The sequence below is a fragment of the Spermophilus citellus genome (assembly GCF_964194105.1).
Source record: "Spermophilus citellus genome assembly, chromosome: 7".
Taxonomy (NCBI): Eukaryota; Metazoa; Chordata; class Mammalia; order Rodentia; family Sciuridae; genus Spermophilus; species Spermophilus citellus.
In genome coordinates this window covers 54,814,231-54,825,549 of record NC_138188.1, presented here as the reverse complement: position 1 = coordinate 54,825,549, position 11,319 = coordinate 54,814,231, and the positions used below count along the sequence as shown (strand labels likewise).

The 11,319-nt window shown below is 48.6% G+C and overlaps 1 long non-coding RNA gene across 1 annotated transcript; it reads left to right on the top strand.

The window, feature by feature from the left end:
* Window positions 1–396: 396 nt before the first annotated feature.
* LOC308653676 lies at window positions 397–9,414 on the top strand. Its single transcript, XR_014023085.1, has 3 exons — window positions 397–1,563; window positions 2,058–2,953; window positions 9,040–9,414. It is a non-coding gene; the product is annotated as an uncharacterized lncRNA (long non-coding RNA).
* Window positions 9,415–11,319: the final 1,905 nt, after the last annotated feature.

Genomic DNA, 11,319 nt, shown 5'->3' with positions numbered 1-11,319 from the left:
AGAGAGAGCTCTGCTCACCAGGGGCAAAATATAAACCCAAAGGCACACCCCAGTGGCACATGTTCTCCATCATACCTACCCTACCTGCCTCTAGGTACCACCCAGTTCCTGCGTCACCGCACTGATCCACTGATTAGGTCACCTCCCATAACGCAGGCATTTTACCTCTGACATTTCTTGCATTGTTCACATATAAGTTTTGGGGGTCACCTCTTCTCTAACCCATAATGGAGCTTTTCAAGATTCCTTCTGTTTATCTGCAATTCTGATTACCTTAACTTTAATATGTACATTTAGCTTGTTAATAATAATTACTATTTGTTGGGGATGTGCTCCATTTTCAGACATTATGTTAGGTCTTTTACAAATCTCATGTCATTTACTCTTGACAACTTACCCAGGCAGTGGATCAATTCTCCCTGTTTTACTGATGCAGAAATTGAGCTCAGAGAAATGAAGTGGCTTTGGCAAGTGGCAAAGCCACATTCAGACTTGCCTATCTGACTTGAAAGTAGTCATACCTAAGGTTTGCAACATCTTTTATTTATTTTATCTGTTCCCAAGTGTTCAATATCAGGGCAATGTTAGTAAATACAACTGTGGACCATTTACTAGATTGTAAGAGCTCAGAACAGGTTTTGATTTCACATTAATAATGAAGCAGTCAGTTGCAAGTAAAGAAATGCTCGTGGTTGCATTGATCTGTGAATGTTCAAGTGACCTTGGCATCCTCACTTGTTTAGGTTTTGATTTGTTCATTTTGTCATCAGGCTCAAGGGGAAAGGGAAAGGAGAGTGTTCCTTGAGGAAAGAGCTGCTGTCCATGGCCCAAGAGCCCAGGAGGGGCTGATAGAAAATGTTGGGAGCAAAGCTCAGTTTTGTAGGAGGCTCTGGCCTACAGGAGGAGGGGCTAGAGTTTCTTCATCAGGACCCCAATCAGGGTCCTAAGAAGAATTGAAAAGAGGGCAGATCTTTGTTTTCTGCTCTGGTGCGAAGAACTGATGGCCAGCTCCCAGGCTGTGCCCCCACCTAACGCTGCCTGACAGTTGGGAACAGTGGACATGGCTTGAGGCCCATAGGCTTTTCCAAGGACTTCCACGGCAGGGACCACTCCCTGCCTTCATCCTGACATCCTGTGCCTTAGCAGAGAGGTAGGAGGGATGCCCAAAGTGTTCATACCATGTCCACTTTAGGCTCCTGGTGTTTCCAACACATCAGAGAAGCCCCAGGGGAGAAGGCTCAGGAGGGACTGCTGATCTGTGCAGCAGCTGCTGATCTGGCCCTAGTTGTGGGCATTAGGCAGTCATAGCAGACTGTCAGGGACACTTTGGGACCACCCTGGTGAGTGTGCTAGTCCTCCACCTGCTCTCTCCCTCAGGTTCCTGCTGGCTGTCTCTCAAAGGGTGTTGTGCTGAGTCTCTTCCCCAGCCTGGAGGGTGTTGTGCTGAGTCTCTTCCCAAGCCTGAAGCTCTCTCTCAAGAGCCTGCCTCTGGCTGGAGCTTCAGAACTACCATCAGCTACGTTTGCATTCCTTTGCAAAACTCTGCATCCATGCTCGCCCAAGGTAACGGGAGTGTGTTTAGAATACCCAAAGACTCAGCGGAAAGGAGGAAGTGTGAAGAGCCAGGCCCTCTGCACTCTGGATGGTCTCTTGTGCCAAGCGGTAGGCCTGCAGGGAGTGGCTAGGAAACTGGCCTCACCCTCCATAGGCTGCTAGGTTTTAAACTGTGTTAAAGATCAGAGGAAAGGACACTGCCTGGACATGAGATGTAAAGCCGGAGGGGCGAAGGGCTTTCTCTAGCGGGCCACCCTGAGGTTAGGCTGCAATGGGAGATGGAGGCAGGGAAGGGGGTTTTAGAAAATGCAGCTTAAGGACAGAGCAAGGCAGAAGGGGGAATTTTAGTGGTGCTATCCGAGCCGCTGATCAAACCTGACTTGAGAGAAACACCAACTCCACGGGAGGTTAAACACATGGAATGATATAATTTTTAATTGTCATTATTATTATCATTTGATTCAATTTAAATGGGATTTTCCTTTCTGGTTTTCAACATGCAGTCCCCCAGTGGGAGCTTCTGTATAGAAACAGCACCCCCTCCCAGACATGAACCCCAGGCTGTGCCAGACCAGTGAGCATGCTCAGAAGGTAAATGCAAAGACATTGTCTTGGTGGTCTGATTTGCTCTCTGGGGTCTCCTGAGGGAGTGGGGGAAGTGGGTCAGCATTCATATGCCCTGTAAGATGTGCTGCTAGACTCACCGGTGAGGCTGGAAGACACTGTTAGGAGCCAGGGTGCTCAGCGCCTCCCATGGCGCCAGCATCATTGACTAGCAGTAAATCCACAAGCAACACCACAGCAGTGTTGATCAGGACTGCTTAGGGGCCACCTGGCCGTCAGAAGCTGGCCATCATAGTCCTTTTATTCCATTCTAATCTTAATTTCCAAAGTCTGTAACAATTGCATTCAGGTTGTGCTTCACACAATGACATCTATATGGCACAGAAGGGACATCTCTATGGCACGGAAAGGCTGAGGGGTCAGGTGGCCGACGGGTTACAGGACACTGTGCCAAGGGCACAGGCAGGGAGAGGTGTGAATGTAGAGTTAAAAGGTGGTCAGAGAAGGGCTTAACCCAACCAGTTCCACAGAGTTGTGAGGAGGATGATCCTGACTTGGCCATTTCAGAGGGTCACCTTGGATTGGGCCATGCAGCACAGTCATGGGCAGCAGTGTGCCAAGCTGAAGTCTGGAAACAGAACCAGAGCTTCATCACCATGGCAATTTTCCTGGGCAAGCTTGTGACCAGGTGACAGGGCCAGGGTGCCACTGTGTCCACTCTTGGTGGGGGGCTCCTCCTTCCACGGGTCTTAGGAGAAGTAGTTAAGCTCCCGTGCTTGGTGTTGCTGGTATGATTTGGGATAGCCATGTGTCCAGGTACTCCTGAAGTAGTTTGGTAAGTTGGCATGAATAAGCTATTTGTCACCTTGTGCCTTTTGGTGGTGCTGGGCAGACAGTCGTTGTTTCCTTGTACAGAAAGGCACAGAGTCACGATGCCTTGGCACTTGCCCTCAGAATGGAGTGACTCATGGCAAACTGCTGCTTTACAGGGTGGGCAGCCTGCTCCCCACACTCAGAGCTGGCCCTGCCAGATTGTCTCCTAACTCCTGAGAAGTAAGACAGCCCCAAATACCACAAGCTGGCGGGGTGTGGGCAGTGCCAGGAGAAGGCAGTGTTCCTGGTGGAGCACCCCCACCCCTCCTGCACCCTCTCAGAGGGAATGTGCTCCCGGGGCCTGTGCAGCCTCGGCCACCCTGCTGGGGGCTGTTCTTGCAAAGTGCCCTTTGGTTGGAGCTTAAGGAGCACGCACTCCTCCGGGGGAAAAATCACCCACAAAGGAAAGCTGGGCACATTGGCAGTCCCCAATGCCTCCTGGTGTCGGTGTTGGAAGGCAGCGAAGTGCCCCTGCACTCCATAGCACTGCCACCAGCTCAAACTTTCCCAGTGTTAAAATGCAAGTGCCAGTGACGATGAGTGCCACCACACATTCAGTCATCACTGGGTGTGAAGTTGTCCATCAAACCCTCTCCCAAGAGCTTGGGGTTTGGGAGTGGAGACAAAGGGCACAGTGCTGTGATCAGCCTGGCAGGAGGTAGAGGGGAGGAGGGGTGGTTATCAGCAGCTGCTGTACATTGGGACCCTCCATACACCTGTCTAACTTGGTGCTACCCAGAGACAGCGCTGAGTATGCTAGTCCCGCAAAAGGTGTAGCTTAGCACGTTGTGGGGACCGACTTCCTGAGAGGATTTTGCGAAGTCACGTATCCTTGGACACATTGTAAGTTAACATCTAAACTTTTTCATCAAAAATTTAAAGGTTCCGTTTTTCAATTAATAGGAGTAGAACATATTGAACGTCTGATAAAAATGAAATGAAATCAGGTGGGGGTTGATGGAAACTGGCACAAATAGTTCATAATATGACTGGTAGGAATGCTTTTTAACTAGCTTATGGAATAAAGAGCACCAAATCTGAAAGAAATTATGTAAAATCATGTTCTCTTCTGTATACCTTGAAAAATTTGGTAGCCTCAGGAAACTGCTGTGACGGGTTTGGGAGTTCACTTCCCAGACTTGGGTCACTCCGGCTCCTCTGAGCTCAAGGGCATCAGAGCAGGTCCCCAACACCTCACAATGCGAAGCTCCAGGCTTAACAAACTCTAAGACAGGAACCCTGGGTCATGACTCATCACCGAGGAGCAGGCCATCTCCAGCACTTGGATTCCACACAAGCACAGGCTCAGGGGGAGCGAGGGGCCAGCCTCTCTCTGACACAGGCAGGAAACTGCAGTGTGGGGCAGAGGGTGGGGGAAACTTATATCAGGTGAACCTGTTTCATGCAACAATGCAAGAAATTCAGATGTGGAAATTGGTTCCTTTAAATTGCTTTTATCTCCTGGGAAGTCTCTGTGTGTCCCTGGGATCTGTGCACATATACACGAAGACAACTTGAGCCTTATTCCATGACAGTCGGTTCCAAGGCAAGATGGATTAGAGAAATGCATGCCAGATTCCCTGACTGGCTTCCTCAGGGCTCTGAGGGGCCTTCAGTAAAGGGACACATCCTTCTTTAACCTAGAGTTTTCCAAATGTGCTCACTTACTTTGTTTAACACTAGTTATCTTTCCATAAAGCCTCTTAGGAGAGTGCTACCAGCAGCATTCTGAGCCTAATGAATTGAGGTTATCACTTGCTCTACACCAGGGGTCTACAATTCTCTCTGCAAAAGGTCAGGTAGAAGATGTTTTATGCTCTGGGAGCCTGTGTTCTCCCCTGTGGGTGTTCAGGCCACCAAAGACAATAAGTCAAGGAAGGAACGTGGCTGGGACCCAGGAAACCTCACCTACTAAGTCAATAAACAGACTGCGTTGGACGACAGGCCTCAGCTTGACAATATCTGTTCTAGCCCATGCACTTAAAGGATTTGAACCCAGGTGTGATGGCTTCACAGTGTCACTCTGTCCATGCATCAGTCTGGTGAAATGTCGGAGAGGAGGCAAACCTCTCCTCCTTGGGTGATTTGCCTGGCTGGCCCCTTCTAGCATGGCTGTCTTTAGCAGGGAGTGTCTCTCTCAGGGTCAGAGTCTGCCGCCACCAACCCCTCTCATCTGTGATAGGCAACTGCTAGGACCTCAAAGCCCCCAGAGAAAACACCCCCTACAGGCCTCAGTTACAAGGTGCCGAGCCAGGGAGAGCCACCTTCCAGCAGAAGGCAACCCAGCGGCGGGCCTGGGCTCGGGTGTGCCTGTGGAGTTTTCTCCTGCTGTGCACCAGCCTGCCCTCCCGTCGTCTTTCCCAATGGCTGGCTGTTAGAGTGGCTGTTTCTACTTTAGTTAGCAAAGCTTTCAGAATGCTGAAAGATATTCCTGATCCTTTGCTTCCAAGAGGAAGATATTTACCTGGGAATGTCACCTGCAAGCCACCTTGATTTGAACCCATGCCCCCTGCAGGGCTGTCCTTGGGAAGAGCCTAAGACATTTGTTTCTGGACAGAATCAAGGACAGTCATTGCTTAGTGGGCGGTGTTTGCCCCAAAGTCCACTGGAGCAGCTGCTGAGTGGTTCCGTGTTTGGGGAGCCCAAATCACGAGGACCCTTCTCGAAGGCTTCGTGTTATATCATTAACTTCAGCAAGAACAAAAAGTACTGTTTTCATTTTTCTAAGAATGGCAGGTCAGATCATGAAATCTAGAGATATCAGGCTGAGGAATTTGGGTTGGACATGACCAAGGAACGTGAAAGGTCTCCATGGGCATCACAGTGCCCAGGTAAGGGGGGGGGGGGCGGGAGGTGCAGGAGAGGTGGCTGGGTTAGGCTGGGGTGTGGGCGGTGCAGGGCAGAGGGGGCGTGAGAGACAGCTGTGAGAACTCACGCGGCCGCCCAGATCGCAGGTTGTGCTGAACACACTGGAGAGCAGAAAGCTGATCTGAGTCAGATGCTGAAACTGAACAGACTTTCCCTGGGAGGATTGAGGATCGCCACAAAGCCCAGGATAAGCCAAAGCAGTGACAGGTCAGAGGCAGAGGACAGGCACTGTCAGAGGGCTTCTGTGCCCACCCATTGTCATGACAGATGCCTGCAGATGCGGCTTCCGGCCTCTGCCTGTACTTCCGGCAGGTGGTCCCTAAGCGCTCTCAGTACAGACATTCTAGAACTGCCCTTCCCACTGTCCCTTATGTAAGAGGCCACATGTTTTTGCAACAATTGCCGTAGTCTTTGAAATAAAGATCTGTGACCCTGGCTCCTTGACTCAATAATCTCCTATATTTAACTGTTACCACAAACACATTAATATCCAGATGGGCTACCTCTTGAAACAAAGAAGGATGTCTTCTACAATGTAGAATGTCCACTGCAAAAGTCAACATTGTAGAGAAGTATGTAGAGTTGAGAGCATTTTCAAAGTAGCAGTGAGACACCCATCTTAATACAGAGATCTCTGTGCTCAGGCCAGTGTCCTTTCTGCCCTCTCAAAGCCTGCCAGGACTTAGCAGCAGTGGCAGAGATCTGTGCCACCCACAAGCAAGGGGCCAAGGGCTTTGTGTAATTGTTGCAACTTCCCCAATTGTTTCCGAGTATCTTGGTCTTGGCAGGGAGCAGCGGGTGGGACTTGCTTTGAGTCCTCCCTCCTTTCATTCTGGACAGCTCAGAAGCTGGCAAGCTGAGCGGCCGTGGCAGCCACCTGACACTGCTTCGGGCTTCATTCCTGTGCTGCTGGACGTTGGTGGCAAAATCAGGTCCAAGTCACATCTCTCAGGCACTGCAGAGCAGCAGCCCTCAGGTTCTAGTTGTTCCCCAGGGTTGGCCCTTCTTGCTCTTGGCTCTCACCCTGAGTGGCCCTCAGCCTGCAGCTTTGAACATCTTCATTGAGTTCCCACCAGGAACCAGACTCCGTGTGGGGGCTCTATGATGCGCAGAGCATGGTCTCTCCTCAGGGACTTGGCCAGCCATCTGGAGAGAAATATGCACGAGCAAGAAGCACTGACAGCAACCCCTTGAAGGCATCAACTTTTCCTGCAATCTCTCATCCCCTGTGTGGGTGGTTTTCTTATCTTTCCACGTGTCTGTGTGGAGATGAATCCAACTCAGAGGTAGGATGGGAGAAAATGAAGTATTTCTTCTTGGAGGTCACCAAGAGGCTTTTGCTGGGTTTAAGACGGTACAGACAAATGTTGAAAATGTGTGCAAGGCTGGGTGCAGAGGAACACCCCGTCCCCCCAGCTGGCACCAGATGTCCTTCACCAAGGTCTGTGGGAGTTGTTTCATGTCCTGTAAATATTAGCTGAAGTTATTTTTTTCTTTTTCCTTTTTGGGGTAGCTAGACAAGAAACCAGATACATTGTAGGCGAGAGATGGAACAAATGTACTATTTCAATAACCACTGGGTCCCAACAAACTCTATTCATTTTTAGTGTCTTGCTTCCGCTCCTGAAAGGTGGCAGATGAGTGAAATTCCCTGAGGTCTGGCAGTCTGTTTTTTACCCCTGCATTCAGAAAATCACTGAAGAAGCAAGATGCTGGGGAGACTTCACCAGACCGCTTGGTTCGGACCGATTGGTCTACAAGGGAGAGAGGCCCTTCCACCCGCTCATCTTACTTTTTTGTTGAAGCTTCTGCATTTTGTCTGTCCAAAGAACATTCTGCTAATTACACAGAATTTTTTTTAACCAGTAATTGAATTCAGAGACATTTAACCACTGAGCCACATCCACAGCCCTTTTTATATTTTATTTTGAGACAGGATCTCTAAAAGTTGCTTAGAGCCTCATTAACTTACCCAGGCTGGCCTCAAACTTGTGATCCTCCTACCTCAGCCTCCTGAGTCGCTGGGATTACAGGTGTGCACCACCACACCTGTCCAGATGGTCCTTTAGGATGCTTGGTTTTTAAGGAAACAGGTGATATCATGGTGTTCAGAGTCTCACAATGCTAGTTGGGATCTCTGCCCTCAGTCTGCCAACATCAGTGTTCCTCTCCATCATGATCAAAGGGCTGAGCCTTGTGGTTCAGGTGGCACTAGGCACCTGCAGGCAAGCCTGCAGCTGGGGATCTTAGGGTGATAATGTTCTTTCCAGTCCAAAGCACAAGGATTTCAGAGAACTGTTGTCCAGGGGAAATGTTTCCTGCTTAAAGAAGAACGGATGTTCATAGAAGAAAGAGAAGACTAGAAAGAAAATCCAGAGAGCAATTAAAAATGTCCTGTGTTTCCAGTACCCCCCAAATCACTGCTACCTTATTGTGCATTCCTCCTGGCCTTAAAAAAGAACTATTTTTAATCTTGTAAAATACGAAATTATGTCATATATACTCTTCTACAGATTTTATATATTACATTAAAAATGTATTTGTGGATGTCTTTCATATCAGTCGGTACCAATCTAAATAATTTTAACGACCATTCGAGGATAGAGTAAAGTGTGTTTAATTAATCTTGTATTGAACATTTAGTGTATTTCTAGTTTTCATTTTTATAAACAACTTCATCATAAACCTTTAATTATTTCCTTGGAATTTCTCAATATGTGACTTTATAATTTTTATAGCTGGACTTGAAAAATCATGTTGACTTTTAGAGATATAATTTGTAGATGTCCATTGTAGAAACAAAAGAAAATAGAGATATATGCCAAAAAATATATAAAAGATAAAAATAACTCACAATCTCGCGCCCAGAGTGACCTATGGCTGGATCTGACGGGGGCCCCATCCCTGGGCAGGCAGACACCCACTGGAGTACTCTGATCATTGCCTCTGCCTTCTATTTGTCCAAGTGATTGACATTTTTTTCTGGGTACTCTTGGAGCAAAACCCACTGACATCTTTACATTTTGCACATTATTACTGTTTTTCTTTGGGAGCTTGTGTACTAGGTATTTCAGCAAAACTGAGATCAGTTCTGACGTGACGCTACAGACGTCGTCGAGGAGAAGCCACCTCGGCTGCTGCCTGCTGTCAGCCGCATATTTTTAAAAACATTCTTTTTAGCCTCAGGCTCCTGACTTGGAAAATGATCTGATGCTGCAAGTCTCTGCCACCTTCCTCCTGATGCCTGGAGTTCATCCTGCTGGGTCACATGTTAGCAGCTTCCTAAGCACCCACTTCGCCAGCCGGCTGGGGAAGAGCACTGCCCTCTGGATTATTCTGTCTCCATTGCCCTCTTTCCTGTCTCTCCATTCCCTGACCCTGGGTCTGACGGGCACCCCTCATTCTCCTTCAGATTTCGTTTTGTACCCACCCCCCGAGTCTTACTTACAGGAGCAGCTTCATGCATAAAGTTTTGAATCAAATTTCCCATTGGAATAATAATACACTGATGAGAGAAATATGACCTCGTTGTGACATTCGTGGGCTGTTGGTAACTTGGCCATGCAGGTGTCTTTCATTCATTAAAAAAGTTTTCAGTTGCATTTTGCAACAGCGTTGTTATAAGGAGGGTAATAATGCAGTCTTGGCTTATCATTACACATTCATCATCATTATTATTATATCTTAAAAGGACACATTGGTGGGCCTTTGGCCCTTTGCTGGCGAACAGGTGCCCGTCTACATTTTGAAAGCTAGGGGAGAAGAAATGCAATTCTCAGGGGAAATCCTTCATCAAAATCACCTGACTTCACTTTTGCACTCACTTGGAGGACATCCTACAAGGCAAGCATGTTGCTTGTGGGTGTTTCTCAGGTAATCACACGAATCTCTGTATTCGTTATTACTATGATTCTCCATTTTAGAGAAAAGATTGTCAATGCATAGAGAGATGAGCTAACCCGCTCAAACTCACACAGTTAACAAATGTGGAACTGGGATTGGCTCATCACACAGATGCATCCTGAGCTTCTTCCATGTGCTGGGCCCAGGTTTGGGCACTGAGGAGACAGCACAGAGTGTACAGTCTCTGCCCCAGTGGGTTTCGACCTTCTGAGTCCCATGCCTGTGGCCTTGGCCCACTTGCTGCAGGCCACATGGATGAGCTTCCATGTGAGCTGAGGTTTTGTCAGTGGTGGGAAGCTCTGTATCTTCAGGTGGACAATCACAGCCCAGCCAAGATCTCACCCATGTCTCTGTCTCTGCATGAGAAATTTTGTTGTCAGAAAACTATTCATTCTCACAGTTTAAAAAACACAAAGAAGACTAGAGATAATCTAGAGAGGAGGTCAAACTTACCTGTATTTCCAACATCTCCAAATTCCTGCTGAGAGTTTAATGTATGTCTCTCCTGGCCTTAAAAATAAGAAGCATTTCTAATTTTTTTAAGAAAGTAAAACCAGCCTTCCATACCCATGGATTCTGCATCTGTGGGTTCCACCAACTGCGACAGTGTTTAGGGGAAGTTTACATCTGTCCTGAACGTGTGGACACGTTTCTCCTTGTTCCTTAAACAATGCAGGACAGCAGCTTCTCACAGGCACTTGCATGGCAGCAGGTGTGGGTAATCTAGAGTCATCGTCGCACACAGCAGGATGTGCACAGATACAGGCAGACACCACCCCGTGTGTGGCCTTGAGCCTCCTCAGGTCTGGTACCCACGAGGCAGGGGGCATCCTCAAACCAGTCCCCTGTGGATGACCAGGATGGCTGTAGGGTGTGTGCAGTCTTTCACACGTTTTGATACATCACGATGATTGCAAATCCCTTCCACAAGCCACAGCTACTCATTTCCTTGGACTCAGAGGATTTTTCGTGTGGGATCTCTGTGCTTTCCTCTATCATCCTGCCTCACTTTGTCAAAGGCTGGGATTCTTCTTGTCCTTGGTTGTCTTCGGGGTCTTCTGCTGTGTCTGACTCACTGAGACTGCTCGGACGAGCTGCACAGGGTGCGTGTCTGGTCTGGTCTTCGCCCCTGCTGAGGGCTCTCTGTGGCTCCCAACTGTCCTGGGTGCTCCTCAGCCTGGCTCACCCAGGTCCTGCGTGTCTTGTCCCCTGATGTGCCTGTCTTTTCTTCCCCGTTGCTCACTGTGTCCCTACTGAATTACCTGCAGTTCCTTAACCAGTCAATGAACATTTCCTAGGTGCCTGCTTCTTGCTGTGCTCTGTGCAGCACGCCAGGTATGGAGTAAAGATGGAGCTTCTAAGACCTAGAGATCAGCAGCCAGGGTGGAGAGAAGAGGGCAGGGATCCTCGGTGGCGGAGACCTCTCCCTGAGGGGTGGCAGGTGGGTGTCCCTACCCAGGGTCCTTGCACATCCATGTTGACACCATGAGGAGGATGAATGGCTGGCATAGGGTGAGGCGATAACTGCAGAGCTGTCACAGCAACTGAGGCAAGAAA